Source organism: Hemicordylus capensis, chromosome 4, assembly GCF_027244095.1.
Source record: "Hemicordylus capensis ecotype Gifberg chromosome 4, rHemCap1.1.pri, whole genome shotgun sequence".
NCBI lineage: Eukaryota > Metazoa > Chordata > Lepidosauria > Squamata > Cordylidae > Hemicordylus > Hemicordylus capensis.
This window is the reverse complement of record NC_069660.1, coordinates 128042793-128056046: the sequence shown is the minus strand read 5'-3', so window position 1 is coordinate 128056046 and position 13254 is coordinate 128042793. Positions and strand designations below refer to the sequence as shown.

Sequence of the window (13254 nt, the reverse complement as noted above, 5' to 3'; positions counted from 1 at the left end):
AGCTGTTTTTGCTAAATGTTTTCAAACGTCTAAATTTCATTTCCTCCCTTCTCAGTCCAAATTTTAGATATGAAAGTTAGGGAGAGAAAGACAATAATAGCTGAACGTACATGTTATCATTTCTTTCTGGGGAAAGGTGAGAAAGGGCAGGGGTGGGATGGTATGTGATAGACTCTTCCTTGGGATTTTCTAACAGTTTTCCTCCAATTCCATAACAGCCGTTGATGTCTCCATAGTATGAAATCCCATGAAAATGGAATGCTTGAAGGAGGGGTGTAAGAAGATATAGACTGTTGCCCTATTCAGACATTCAGGGAGAAAAACACACCTAACATTGATCTGCCTTTACCCATGGCTATCAGTCCAATATTACTGCCGTTATTGCACACTTGCTATTGGCTTCAAAGCTAACCCACCCACCCCGACCCCCCGAGCAAAAGCATAGTTGCAGGGCACGATAGCAGACATACTCCTGACCAAGCATAATAAAACTGAGATCACTCCAGAAACTGAGCATGGGAGCAAGATGAATACTGTCTGCCTTTTAACGAGACAGAAGAATTGTCTCTGGTACGACAGCAATTTATGTTTTTATTTCAGGTGGGCCATGTACAAACTATTTCACAAACTGAAGGAGATTCTAAAATGGCTCTGCTAATGTTTTGTTTTACAGAGGGAGAAAATGGAGGTGAGTGTTAGGGAGTAATTACTTATATAGCAGAGTATTTCAGAAGCTAACTCACTCCCATTACAGCAGAAGTTAACAGGGGCAACAGCTTGTAAATGATAAGTATGGAGACTGACTTAAGGTTAAACTAATCTACCTTATTTGGAAGAACATGATGATAGAAAAAACCTATATCTAACTGCTGGCTACATGTTGGTCAGAGAGAAACCTATAAAAGCAACGTGCTGCTCACAGAGAGAGCTAGAAGCATTCTGGAAAGAAGAAGGAAGTCACTCCCAGGAAGTGAGTACACTCTATCAATTTTGAGTCACTCTATCTATCCTGAGCACACTCTATCAATTGAGGGGTCATAGAGGCTGAGATAAGCAGGGAAGAAAAGGAGACCCTAACTGACTATCTCCACTCCCAATGTCCCTTGTGCTCAGCTCATTAGGGTTACTGATGTAAAAGGTCGATGCCATCTGGAGCCAGATCTCCAAATGTGAGATGATCAAAGGCCCTTTCAGAAAAGCTTCTCTGTATATCAATATTTTATCATGGGTTACTTTTTAATGGGATTTACTTTAAGAAGAGTGTTTCCATCATAATCCATAAACCATATCCACTGAAATAGTAAAGTCTGCCAAGTGTTTTATAAATAGAGCTTAGCCAAACCTATGCTCGTTTTTCTTGAAAATTTGAAGCACAGCCAAAATACACCTCTCCTTCTGGCAATTCTCCCCCCCCACACACACGCTCTTTGAGAAAATGTTTGTGTGCACACTTGCATTTGCCTTCATTTCCCCTCAGTAATGTTATCGCGCATCCAAACCTAATTGACTTTGTAGCATCAACTAATCATCCTGTTCACTGTGGGACTCCTAATTGGCTGGAATCAGTCATGTGACTTATCCAGAAAGAAAGAAACAGCAGGAAAGCCAGGAAAAGATGGTGCTAAAGAAGCATCTATCAGGGCAAACAATGACAATTAACAGAAAAGTGCCACGGGAGGGGATAAATTATTCATATAATCAATTTGAGGAAGAGACTGGGGAAAATGCCTATGCCTGGGCACTACATGTTTAAAAGGACATTGATAAACTGGAATGGCTTCAGAGGAGGGCCACAAAGATGGTGAGGTGCCTGGAAAGCAAATCCTGTGAGGACCTAAATGAACTGGTATGTTTGTCAAGGAGAAAAGAAAACTGAGAGAAGATATGATAGCTCTCTCTTAGAATATCTGAAGGGCTGTCACATAGGAGGAGGAGTGGACATATACTCTTGCTAACTGAGCAAAGAGACACCTTTTTAAAGTGGTGATTCTTTTATATTTAGCAGGGGGAGAGAAACTGGCCCTATCCATCCCCAGCACAGCATTCCTCCAGTGGCTGTGAGGGGTGTGCACGGAACCACGGAACTTCAGGTTCAAGGCTTCAATAAGGCAGTAGCGCGTACACACACACATCGCGCACGCTTCACGTCTCCTCCGACGTGTGCCGACATGCTTCACGTCTCCCCCGACGTGTGCACGCTACAGGCTTATTGAAGCTTTTTGCAGTGTAGCCGGCAGCAGCAGCAAAACATAAGAAGGGGCAGCAGGGAGGTATCCTGCCGCCCCAATTATTAAAAGAACTACGGGCGCCGGAGGGGGAAAGTGGCAGGAGGGGTAAGTAAACCCTCCCCCCGCTCTTAAAGGAACCCCAGCCCAGTGCTGGACCACAGCGCCGGAGGGGGAAAGCGGCAGAAGGGGTAAGTAAACCCTCCCCCTGCTCTTAAAGGAACCCCCCAGCCCAATCACCTGAACCGCCCATGTCCAGACCGGTCCGGAGGCCTGTAGAATGGCCTCTGGAATGGTCTGGGCTCATCACTGTTGCTGGAGTCTACCTTATGTTTCTTTTTAGATTGTGAGTCCTTTGGGGACAGGATTTGAGTAGTTTTTATTTTTGTGTATTTTTTAAAATGTAAACCGCTTTGAGATTTTTGTTGAAGAGTGGTATATAAATATTCATCGTTGTCGACTCTATTGCTCCAGAGGGTAGGACTAGAACCAATATGTTGAAAAGGAAGCAGATTTAGGCTAGACTTTAGGAAGAATTTTCTAACTATGAGAACTGTTTTACAGTGGAGCAGTCTGTCTTGTGCAGTGGCAGGCTCTCCTTTTTTAGAGGTTTTCAAACCTGGATGGCTCTCTGCCAGGGACGCTGTAGCTGTTTCCTGTAGTTAGCAGGAGGTTGGACTAGAAGACTTCCAGGGTCCCCTCCAACTCTAAAATTCTACGATTGTAATTGCTAGTATCTATCTAAATGGATGAACTCGAGCATTTTCAGCCTAGCTCCGTTGACAAACACCTATCTTTTGCCACCAAGATGCTATTACATAATAAGCAGCTTCTAGGTCATAGCACATGACTGGCTGCATCTTGTGCAGCAGAATTTCTAAAAGCATTCACAAAAACTGGGCCAGCCACTCAACTGATGTAACTCAACTAAGGCTTTGTTGGTCCCTTTTGTCTTCATGTATTAAGAAGTTGCAGAATGGACTATAAAACCCTTGGGTGGCACAGAAAATTATTGACATGGCCAAATGTACTGTGTCTGTGCTATCTGTCTGCCTTTTCATATATTGAAATTCTCACAAGCCTTTCTTCACTGATCCCGTGATCAGTTTAGTCATGCTGAGCATGAAGTTAGATTTCCCCCATAAGCTTATGCTTCTTCATTTAGCTTAAGGTAATAGATTTAGTATATTATGTCCCAAGTTATGATTACAGCTTCAGCCCTTCTCCTATAAAGTGCCGCCTACAGTTAAAGCTTTGTGCTAACATAAAAATAGCAAGCCTCCCCTAAACTGAAGACTTTGGAAGGTCTATATCCAAAGCCTTGGAAGGCCTACCCTTGTCTAGCATCCGTGCCAGACAAGGGTATGTTGATGGGCAGGGTTTCCCTGGAAACTCAATATTCTCAAGACCACTTTCCTTTGATCACTGGGGTTTTCAGAGCTAACGTGGCTAGTGGAGAACATAATCCAGCTTTGAATTTGTAGCATCTGATCATGTCACCTACCCAAAAATATTAAATAAAACCAGTTAAAGGCAGATTATCCTGACCTGCAAGTGCATGATGAGACATCTTTGAGACTTCAGCTAATAGCCATTGAACTCTTACTTTGTGAAAAGTGCTACTCAATGTTATAAGAACTTTGAAATGTTTTCTCACATATTCAAAAGCAATTTGTCATCTTTACCTTTCATACACAACAACAGAATCTCCACTACTTTTTGTATTTGTATGATGTACCTCTACATCATAGGACTGCCAAAAAGTAAGTAGTCACCTTATGTTGCCTTAAAGGTAAAGTGCTGTCAAGTTGGTGTTGACTTCTGGTGACCACAGAGTCCTATAATGCTGCTGTCCTATGCTGCCTTGTTTGCAAGTAAGGCCTATCTAACATAGTGGAAGAACTGACTTCTAAATAAACACTAGGTGGTACTCCAGTTGCATGCTGCAAAGTTAACCCATTATCCCACGGACTGCTCTCTCACAAGAGTGGCAGTTTATGGGGACTCAATACCGAGCTAAGATGCTTCATACAGCAAAGCTGTGGGGAGGGGTACTTGGGCAAGTGCTGTCCCGATCTCAGTGACTGCTGCCAAACAGTCAAACCCTGCGCCCTGCCAGCTGCCCACCCATGTGGAGATATGCACCCTTGCCCACAACCCCAAAGGGTGAGTTCACTGTCCTGGGGCCACAAGAAACCAGGTCTCTCCTCTCCTGGGAATCCCCACACCCGCAGATCTGCATATGGTACAATGCCAGACCAAGCCTGGGAACTTGGAATGGGTTTAAAGGTCCATGCCCTGCCCTGTGACTACAACAGGCCTGCTCAACTTAGGCCTCCACCCAGCTGATTTTGGACTACAGCTTCCATAAACCCCAGCCACAGTGGCCAATAGCCAGGGATTATGGGAGTTGTAGGCCAACATCTGCAGGAGGGCCACAGTTGAGCAGCCCTGGTCTACAACATCCACACAAGTGGGTATGCCCTGACAAATGGCCTCCTCATGGCATGAGAAGGGCATCCCCTCTCCAGGTAGGGAGCAAATGTTTAGGGCAGGGGGCATTCCTGTCCTGATTTAAGAGGCTGCCTCAAGCAGGCATTCTGGAGCTGCTAAGTTCTATTTTTTCCCCACAGAAAGTTTGGGGAAGGGGGTCCCAGCCTCCTCCTGGAGGTGGGGAGGTGTTCACTCCCTAGACTTACTCATGTGCAGGGTCTGGCAACTGAATTAGCATTGTTCCAGTGAATGAAGATTATGATAACAATGGGCAGACAGCACTTGCTCCAGAGAGTGCCAGACCATGGGGACTCTACAAAGAGCCAGGTTGCTGTGTGGAAGGAAGCCATGGGGAGGGGTAACCTGAAGACAGCTTTCCTTGTCTTGGGGATTGTGGCCAGGTTTCTGCAGAACTGTGCCACCTGCCAGCCTGCCCGGCCATGTGGAGATCTGCACCCCTGCCTGTGCCCCCCAGGGGCAATGCTACCATCCTGGGGCAGCTTGAAACTGGGGCTCCCCTCTCCTGGGGATATGGATCTATGTCCATAGATCTGCATATGGCGCTATGCCAGACCAGATCCAGGAACTTTGAACAGGTTTAAATGTCTGTGCCTGAACCTGCTGTCTCCCCTGTCCATGTAAATGGTTTTTTGTTTGGGCGGTGTGTGTGTGTGTGTGTGTGTGTGTGTGTGTGTGTGTGCTCTGGGAATGGTTTGAAAGGCAGCCCCCAGCAAGGATTCCCAAGCAGTCCAGCCCCTTCCCCTATTGGGGGTTCTTGCTCCCCAGGCTCACTCATGATCAAGGCCGGTCACTGGGTTTGGAATGGGTAAGTTGAAATCCTTCTTCAAAGATATGTCCACCCGACCTGGGGTGCCCTGCCCAGGCATGAGAATGCCAGGCCATGGGGACACCCCCACACAACTCATGAGAAGGACCATCAGAGGAGAGGGCAGAGAATTGCCAAGCAAATTCAGACATGATGCCTGATGGCAAAATGTCCCCTTCTCCCATGGACACCTCCCTCACAAGAGTGTCAGCCCATGGGGACTCTAAATAGAGCAAGGTTGCTATGTGGCGGGAAGCCGCGTGGAGGGGTACCCATAGACTGATTGCTTTCCTCATCTTGGGGGCTGGGTCCAAGCTGCCACAGAAACATGCCCCCTGCCAGCCCGTCCGCCCATGTTGACCTGTCTATTCTTGCTAGCACCCCGAAACAGCCCCCCCCCCGCTGTTCCTGGTGGCCAGAGAATGGAGGCTCCCTTCTCCCGCAATTCCCCACACCCACAGATCTGCATTTAGCATGACACTGCACTGGGGTCTTGGATTCTGAATGGGTTTAAAGTAGGCTTGTGCCCGAAATGTTTCGGAGGCCATTGTAAAGGCCTCCGAAACGTTTCGGCGCTGGGGCGGGATTCAGTGCTTTGGCACCGGCGGGGGTAGTTCTTTAAGGGCGGGGGAGGGTGTACTCACCCCCCCGCCGCGTTTCCCCCGCTGGCGCTCTCCAAATTTCAAGCCCCTTGGGGCGGCAGCGTTCCTGCCGCCCCATTCCCCCCTGTCAGCCGGAAGTTGCGAGCGCGCGTGCACCCATTGTGCGCGTGCACGCATGGCACACAGGCGGGCGCACATGTGCTCACAACTTCTGGCCACTTCCGGCCGACGGGGGGAACGGGGTGGCAGGGAGGAACGCTGCCACCCCAAGGGGCTTGAAATTTGGAGAGCGCCGGCAGGGGAAACGTGGCGGGGGGGTGAGTACACCCTCCCCCGCCCTTAAAGCACTACCCCCACCGGTGCCAAAGACTATTCGGGCACATCCCTAGTTTAAAGGTCTACTCCAATATCTCACCCCTCTGTGCATGCATCCAGGCCATGGAACATGGAGGCGTACTTGGCCTTGATCAGAGATGCATCAGGCAGAAATTTATCAGGGGCATCTCTAGGAAGTGATTAGGGAAGTTGCACCTGTTAAATGCTTGCCTGGATGCATCCCTCCCGAGCCCAATGTCCAACTGAAAGACCAAGGCAAAGTGTGGGTGCATGGAGCCATCATCCTATACCAGACTGTACCACATCTTTACTGCTTTTATGGTGCTGAAGTTAAGATGGGCACCTTAACTTGCAATTTCCATTCTATTTAGAGCACAAATGAAAATGTAAAGCATCTTAACTCTCAACTTAATCCAAAGGTTTTTGGATGACTGAAGAAGTAATATTTTTTGAAATGGTACAGAGTGAGAGCAGCACTGATCTCAGTATCCTACCAACTGAAGGAGTAGAGTTGGCAGATCTGTACTTCTACTCAAAGGACACAATGCAGTAAGGAAGCAGACCTTGTAAACCTCAGATGAAATACAGAATGAAGGGATCAGGCTTTGATGGGGAAAGATAAAGTCAATAACTCCACTCAGATCCACACAGCAGCACTCACCTTTGACATTCTGACTTGCTCTACGTGAGCGGCGTGGCATTGATATCAACAGGAGTCCTAGGCACATATAGGGAGAGAGAAGAATATCAGAGACATGTACTACTGAGAGAGGTTTCCTCTAGCTCTGTAAAGAAAAAGACTTCAGAATCAGGCTTGCATTGGGCTATTGTAAACAGTAAAGGGGCTGTGGTTTGGTTTTAAAAAAACAAACTTCACAGTAGCCCTCTTAAAAATTAATGACTCGTCCACTGTTCTTTCATATAGCCTTTCCAAGTGGTGTACACCTTGGAAAGAAAATGTAGAGCTGCCATCCTTTTGTCCTGCTAGCATTTCATCGGTTTCTGAAGTTTCATACACTCTTGATGAGCTGTCAGCACATTTGTCAAAATGGGGGAAACCATCCACACCATCACCCACCAGGTTTACAAGTTTAAAGGCTTATTCTTAAGTCAGTGGGGTGGACACTTGCCCATAATTTAATTGCAACCCCCCCCCCCGCTAATGTCTGCATAAAGGGCATTAGCAGGGAATGGGTGAGGATATGATTACTCCCCGCTCTTGCACCATTACACCCCTGGGAGAGTGACAGTGTAATGGGAAGTTAAGGAATGACATCTGTGATGATTCTAATTTTTCCTGCCATTACTGGCTTCTATTTTAAAGTGCAAAAGTCCAGTTCTGGAGGACCAGAACAATTTGCAAAGCAGACACTTGCATTTCCTTTGTTTAATTTGACTAGTCACACACACATGCAAAACAAGCAGTTAATGATTTGTCACACCCTTTTTCTCCTGACTGAGTCCTGCAAGCTATATATGCTGTTTAGTCTGCATGCATAAATTGGATGCTTAATTTACATCTTAACAGACTTTGTTATCTGGCAAAGGTGTGATTACTTAGCTATAACACATGATGTCATTTGTAACTTGCCGAGCATTAACTGACCCAGGAATCTGGAGGCCTAGTTGGTCTGATCCGGTTATCAAAGTGGGACATTTTAGCTTTTAAAAGGAGGTAGGACTTGGATCTCATGTTCATTTGGTAAACCACCCTGAGCCAATTTTGGAAAGGTGGTATAAAAATTGAATAAATAAATAATAGTTCTATGCCGGTGCTATAAAAAGTGAGGACTCTCACTTTTTAGGACAAATGCTGTGCCTGTGGAAAGATCCTTCTCCCAGTAAGTTGCAAACAATAAAGAATTAAGTTATTAGAAGAAATCAGGTGTGCGCTGCTGTTCTCACTTATCAAACACCTAGAACTTTGGCTGAGACAAAACAGGATGTTCTTAAGCTCTTCTTCCCCACTGCTTGTGTTTATTTTAGGGCATGCACAGTCCCAGTAATTCTCTGGCGAGGGTGGCAGCTGTTGTGGAATAGTCTTTTCTAAGAGATTGAATTGCAAATTGGGCTCAGAGAGAGTTTTATTCCTGTACAAATGCATCAAAAAGGCAGTTAAAAAGTAGTAAAACCCATTACCACATCATCAACTTATCCCATATGATTTCCTACATACACAGACATAGTGCTGAGGTGTGGAGTCACAGGAATTCCGCAGTTGTTGTTGTTGTTTCGATTTCTATACCGCCCTTCCAAAAATGGCTCAGGGCGGTTTACACAGAGAAATAATAAATAAAAAGATGGATCCCTGTCCCCAAAGGGCTCACATTCTTAAAAAAAACACAAGAGAGACACCAGCAACAGTCACTGGAGGTACTGTGCTGGGGGTGGATAGGGCCAGTTACTCTCTCACTGCTAAATAAAGAGAACCACCATGGTAAAAGGTGCCTCTTTGCCCAGTTAGCAGGGGTTTCTCTGTTCCAGTAATACAAGAGCATCTCCTAAAACTTCTATGCTTGATTTTTCCCTGTGGTTACCAAGAATTGGCCATGACACCAATAGAAAAGCGAATGCATCCATCCCATTAAATCCGCCACCCCCCCCCTTGCATGCACAGCAGCAATTAGTTTTCCTCACAGCTTCCACCTGCCAGGTTCCAAAAGGATGGGGGCAGGATGAAGGGCCAAAGTGAGACTTAATTTGCCTGGACATAGGTCATGACCATTCATTGTGTGCTCTTGGCAGCAGGAGGCAGGATCAGAAATTCTGCTAAGAAAAAGTGTAGACAACATCAGTTTGCATTTAGATATTTTTTTCAGTTGGGTTGTGGACAGCAGCCAAAAGTAGCTTTTTGGATGGAGGAACAGCTAGTTTCCAGTTTGGTTGAGGGCAGAAAGATCAAATCTCTAAAGTTTTTCTTCTTTTCTGCAGGTGTGAAATACCTTCTATGTTGCAGGACATAACAGTGTTTAGTGGGCTTGGGGCTGTGTATCTTCTTTACTCTTTCCAATTGTGTGCAATTACCCAGCTTTTTCAGTACTATCTGAAGCTGCACAGCCTAACCCGGGCTAGGGACACCCAGCTTGTGGGAGGCTGCACGTAAGAATCACTAGGATCCGTGTGGATCCTGGAAGCACCTCAGCAGCAAACCCTCCAAAGAAGCCTGCCAGTTAGCCAAGGTTAACGATCCATTCGTGCCCTTAATATTTATTATATTATTTTATTTTTTACATTTATATCCCACTCATCCTCCAAGGAGCCCAGAGCGGTGTACTACATACTTGAGTTGTCTCTCACAACAACCCTGTGAAGTAGGTTAGGCTGAGAGAGAAGTGACTGGCCCAGAGTCACCCAGCTAGTATCATAAATGGGGATTTGAACTTGGCTCTCCCTGGTCCTAGTCCAGCTCTCTAACCACAATACCACGCTGGCCGCTATCATGTCTAACTGCTCATGTGTCAGCACCGGCTTCTTGCAACCAGCGCTGAGACACTGCAGGGCTGCCAGTCAGTGCCAGGGAGATTCCCACAATGCATGGTGCATTGTTGGATTTCTGTAGGCCAAGACAATGCATCCCAACCCCCACACCTCCCCGCTGCCAGGGGCAGCAGAGTAACACCTGGGTGTGCTATCCACACACCCAGAGGCAGCAGCAGGATTGTCTGCGGGGAAGGTAAGCTCCTGCAGCCTTCCTCGTCCCCTCCCTCAAGGCCTCTCATGGGATCGTGAGAATGGGTTCCCTGTGTTGACTCTCAAATACTTGCTGTTCTGGATTCTAAATACACAACAGAAACAGGAGCTCTGTGGTTGCAGATAATCAAATTGCCACAACACTTCCAAATCAGTAGTAAAACCCCATACAAATACACTTGCATAAATACTATTTCCCCATGTATTCTAGGGGTGTGCACGGAATCGCAGAGCTGTGGTCTGGCACTGCGTGCGCATGCACGTCAGGGAGATGTGAAGCTTACGTGCGCGTGCGCAAAAGGCTTGCTGGAGCCTTTTGCATTGAAGAGGGAGAAGGGGTGGCAGGGAGGTATCCTGCCGCCCCAATTACTACGAGAAATACTAGCACTGGAGGGAGGAAAGCGGCGGGAGGGGTAAGTAAACCCCCCCCGCCCTTAAAGGAACCCCCACCTTCCGAACTGAACCGGCCAGGTCCGGACCGGTCCGGATAGTCTGGAGGCCTTTAGAATGGCCTCCGGACCGGTCCGGACCCATCCCTAATGTATTCTTGAATACAGTGGCACCATACAGTATACTGTGTAAGCCCTTTGGGTGTTGGTGAGTGTGTTGGTGGGTGGGCGGGTAGGTGGGTGGGGGAGAATAAAAAATTAATGAACTGAATATTACATGTTACCAATTAGAGGGAGGGATGTGTGGCTTTGTGAGCCATATACAAAACTAAAATAAACTTGACTCAGTGAAACACCATTTCCCCTACTGCTATCAAATCAGCTCTGATTCATTTAATATAATGATATGCTAGTAAATAACTAAAGCAGCAGCACTTTAGACCTGAATGGTCATTTCAGTGAGTCCTCAGAATCTCTCTTTAGATTTGCTTTCCTTGAAATTATTGGTTTGGAAAGAGATGGTTTTCATTTGTATTTAGTTACATTTCTGCATTTTGGCACTGACTTCTGTTCCAATGAACTTCCTTATTTACAAATCAGTTTAAGCTGATATAAATGTGATTTGATGGTATTTTCAAAGTGATACATATTTATCATACCTCTGGCACTTTTATTGCAGATAGTGCTTTTGTTTGTTTATAAAGATTTCTGTCCCACTATAGACAGAAGCTATTTTGCAAAAGATATATCAAAATGGCTTACAATATTAGTATGAAAAGACAATAAATAAAAGCAATATACACAGTAAAACAACATATAGCAAACAGCAGGTGAAAACAGCAGAACTCCTTGAGCCTTCTGAGGTATCTTCACTAGCCAGTCCCCCAGCTTCCTAAATGTGCAGGATGAGGTGAAGTGCTCAAACCTCAGGTGAGGTGCTCGGCTCTTCTGAAGCTATCCAGAGGGAGCCTTCCTTCCTAGTGACTAACTCTTCAGTGTCTGCCTTTCTACTGTCCTCCCTGGGTTACCTACTGCTCCATCTCTCTTCAGCCCTACTTCCCCTGACACTCTCTGGGGCAAATCTCATGATCGTTCTGGGCAGACAGGGAGGGTGCAGCGGGGGAGGCTGCTTTCAAATTACCCTTCCCCCCAGATGACCAAGCAGGCTGTCTTTGGTGTCTCCCGTGCACCCACATGGGCAGCCCTGCTCCGAGCTGCATGGAACAGGATGGAAGGATCCAGGTCTGGAACTTGTTCTGGCCTCTGGGCATCCCACAATGCAATGTGTGGCATACAATGAGGAGATTCTCACGATCCACTAAAAGTGGGCTAAGGGAGCCTAGCCCGCTTTTAGTTGATCATGTGCTGCCATGGGAGCCCCACGGCTCCCAGCAGCAAACCCCACTAATTCCCCCTCCCCTTAGCTGAGGTTAGCGGAGCGAGCACTCCGCTAACCTGGGTTTTTTAAATCGTGAGTTGTAACTCATGAGAAGACCCCTGGCGGGGAGGCTAAATGCAGCCTCCGGGCTCGGGGGGTCTCTCCAGCATGCCCTGTGCGCTTGCGCAGGGCATGCTGGAGCTTCTGGGGGCCACATGGCCCCCGAACTCCCCAGCCCCTGCCGGCTCCATAATGGAGTCATCTGAGATGAGAGCGGGTTAAGCCCGCTCTCCTCACAAACCCCATCTCGGTGGTTCCCACTGATCGTGGGAACCGCCTCAATGTGTGGCATGCATGTTGCATTGGGGATGTCCCTGACAGATGGGCACTCTATGCACCCATCTCTGTGTCTTCTTGGGCTGAACTGAGCCCGAGGAGACACATGATACCTGGTAGCGAGTTAAGGGTGATCCTTAACATCAGCGCAAAGCCAGGTTAGTTAAGCGGGTTAGGCAGGCAGGGAGTGGAGGGATCCACGAGCATCCCACCACTTCTCACAACCAGCCTAACCCTGCCTGGGCTAACCCAGGCTGAGTTAGGCTGGTTGTGAGAACAGCCTCAGTGTCTGCCAACTCTCTGTGCATGCCTGTTCAGATCTTCTACTCCACGCCCCAGAACGTTCAGACAGGCCTGGCCAATCCTTGTCCACCTGTCACTTTTTAGATTGATTAGCCAAAGCCTTTACCTGCAGAATTCCTACTGCTTTAATTTTATTGGTTAAGCCTTTGCCTGTGGACCTCTTCTTATTGGACAGTTTTTGGATGCCACCAAAGCTCCTGTCAAAACTACTGACTCTAAACAGGCAAAGGTAGAGCCAACCAGCCAAGTAAGCAGACTCTTTCACTGCTTACAATGTAACTTCTTCAGTGCACATAGAGGTCTTCTCTTATTGTAACTGAACACCAATATAGTTATATAAATCAAGCTAAAATAGATAGCAATAGCAATAGCAATAGCACTTACATTTATATACCGCTCTATAGCCGGAGCTCTCTAAGCGGTTTACAATGATTTAGCATATTGCCCCCAACATTCTGGGTACTCATTTTACCGACCTCGGAAGGATGGAAGGCTGAGTCAACCTTGAGCCCCTGGCCAGGATCGAACTTGTAACCTTCTGGTTACAGGGCAGCAGTTTTACCACTGCGCCACCAGGGGCTCACAATGCATCCCAACCCCCACACCTCCCCGCTGCCAGGGGCAGCAGAGTAACACCTGGGTGTGCTATCCACACACCCAGAGGCAGCAGCAGGAT

At 47.1% G+C, this 13254-nt stretch overlaps 1 long non-coding RNA gene across 1 annotated transcript in view; it reads left to right on the top strand.

Annotated features, from left to right (window-relative positions):
* The first annotated feature begins 1564 nt into the window (after positions 1-1564).
* LOC128325407 (uncharacterized) overlaps positions 1565-13254 on the top strand; it is a 45900-nt gene continuing 34210 nt past the window's right edge. The window contains exon 1 of the long non-coding RNA XR_008307430.1: positions 1565-1846. This is a non-coding gene — a long non-coding RNA (uncharacterized LOC128325407). The remainder of the gene's footprint in view (positions 1847-13254) is intronic.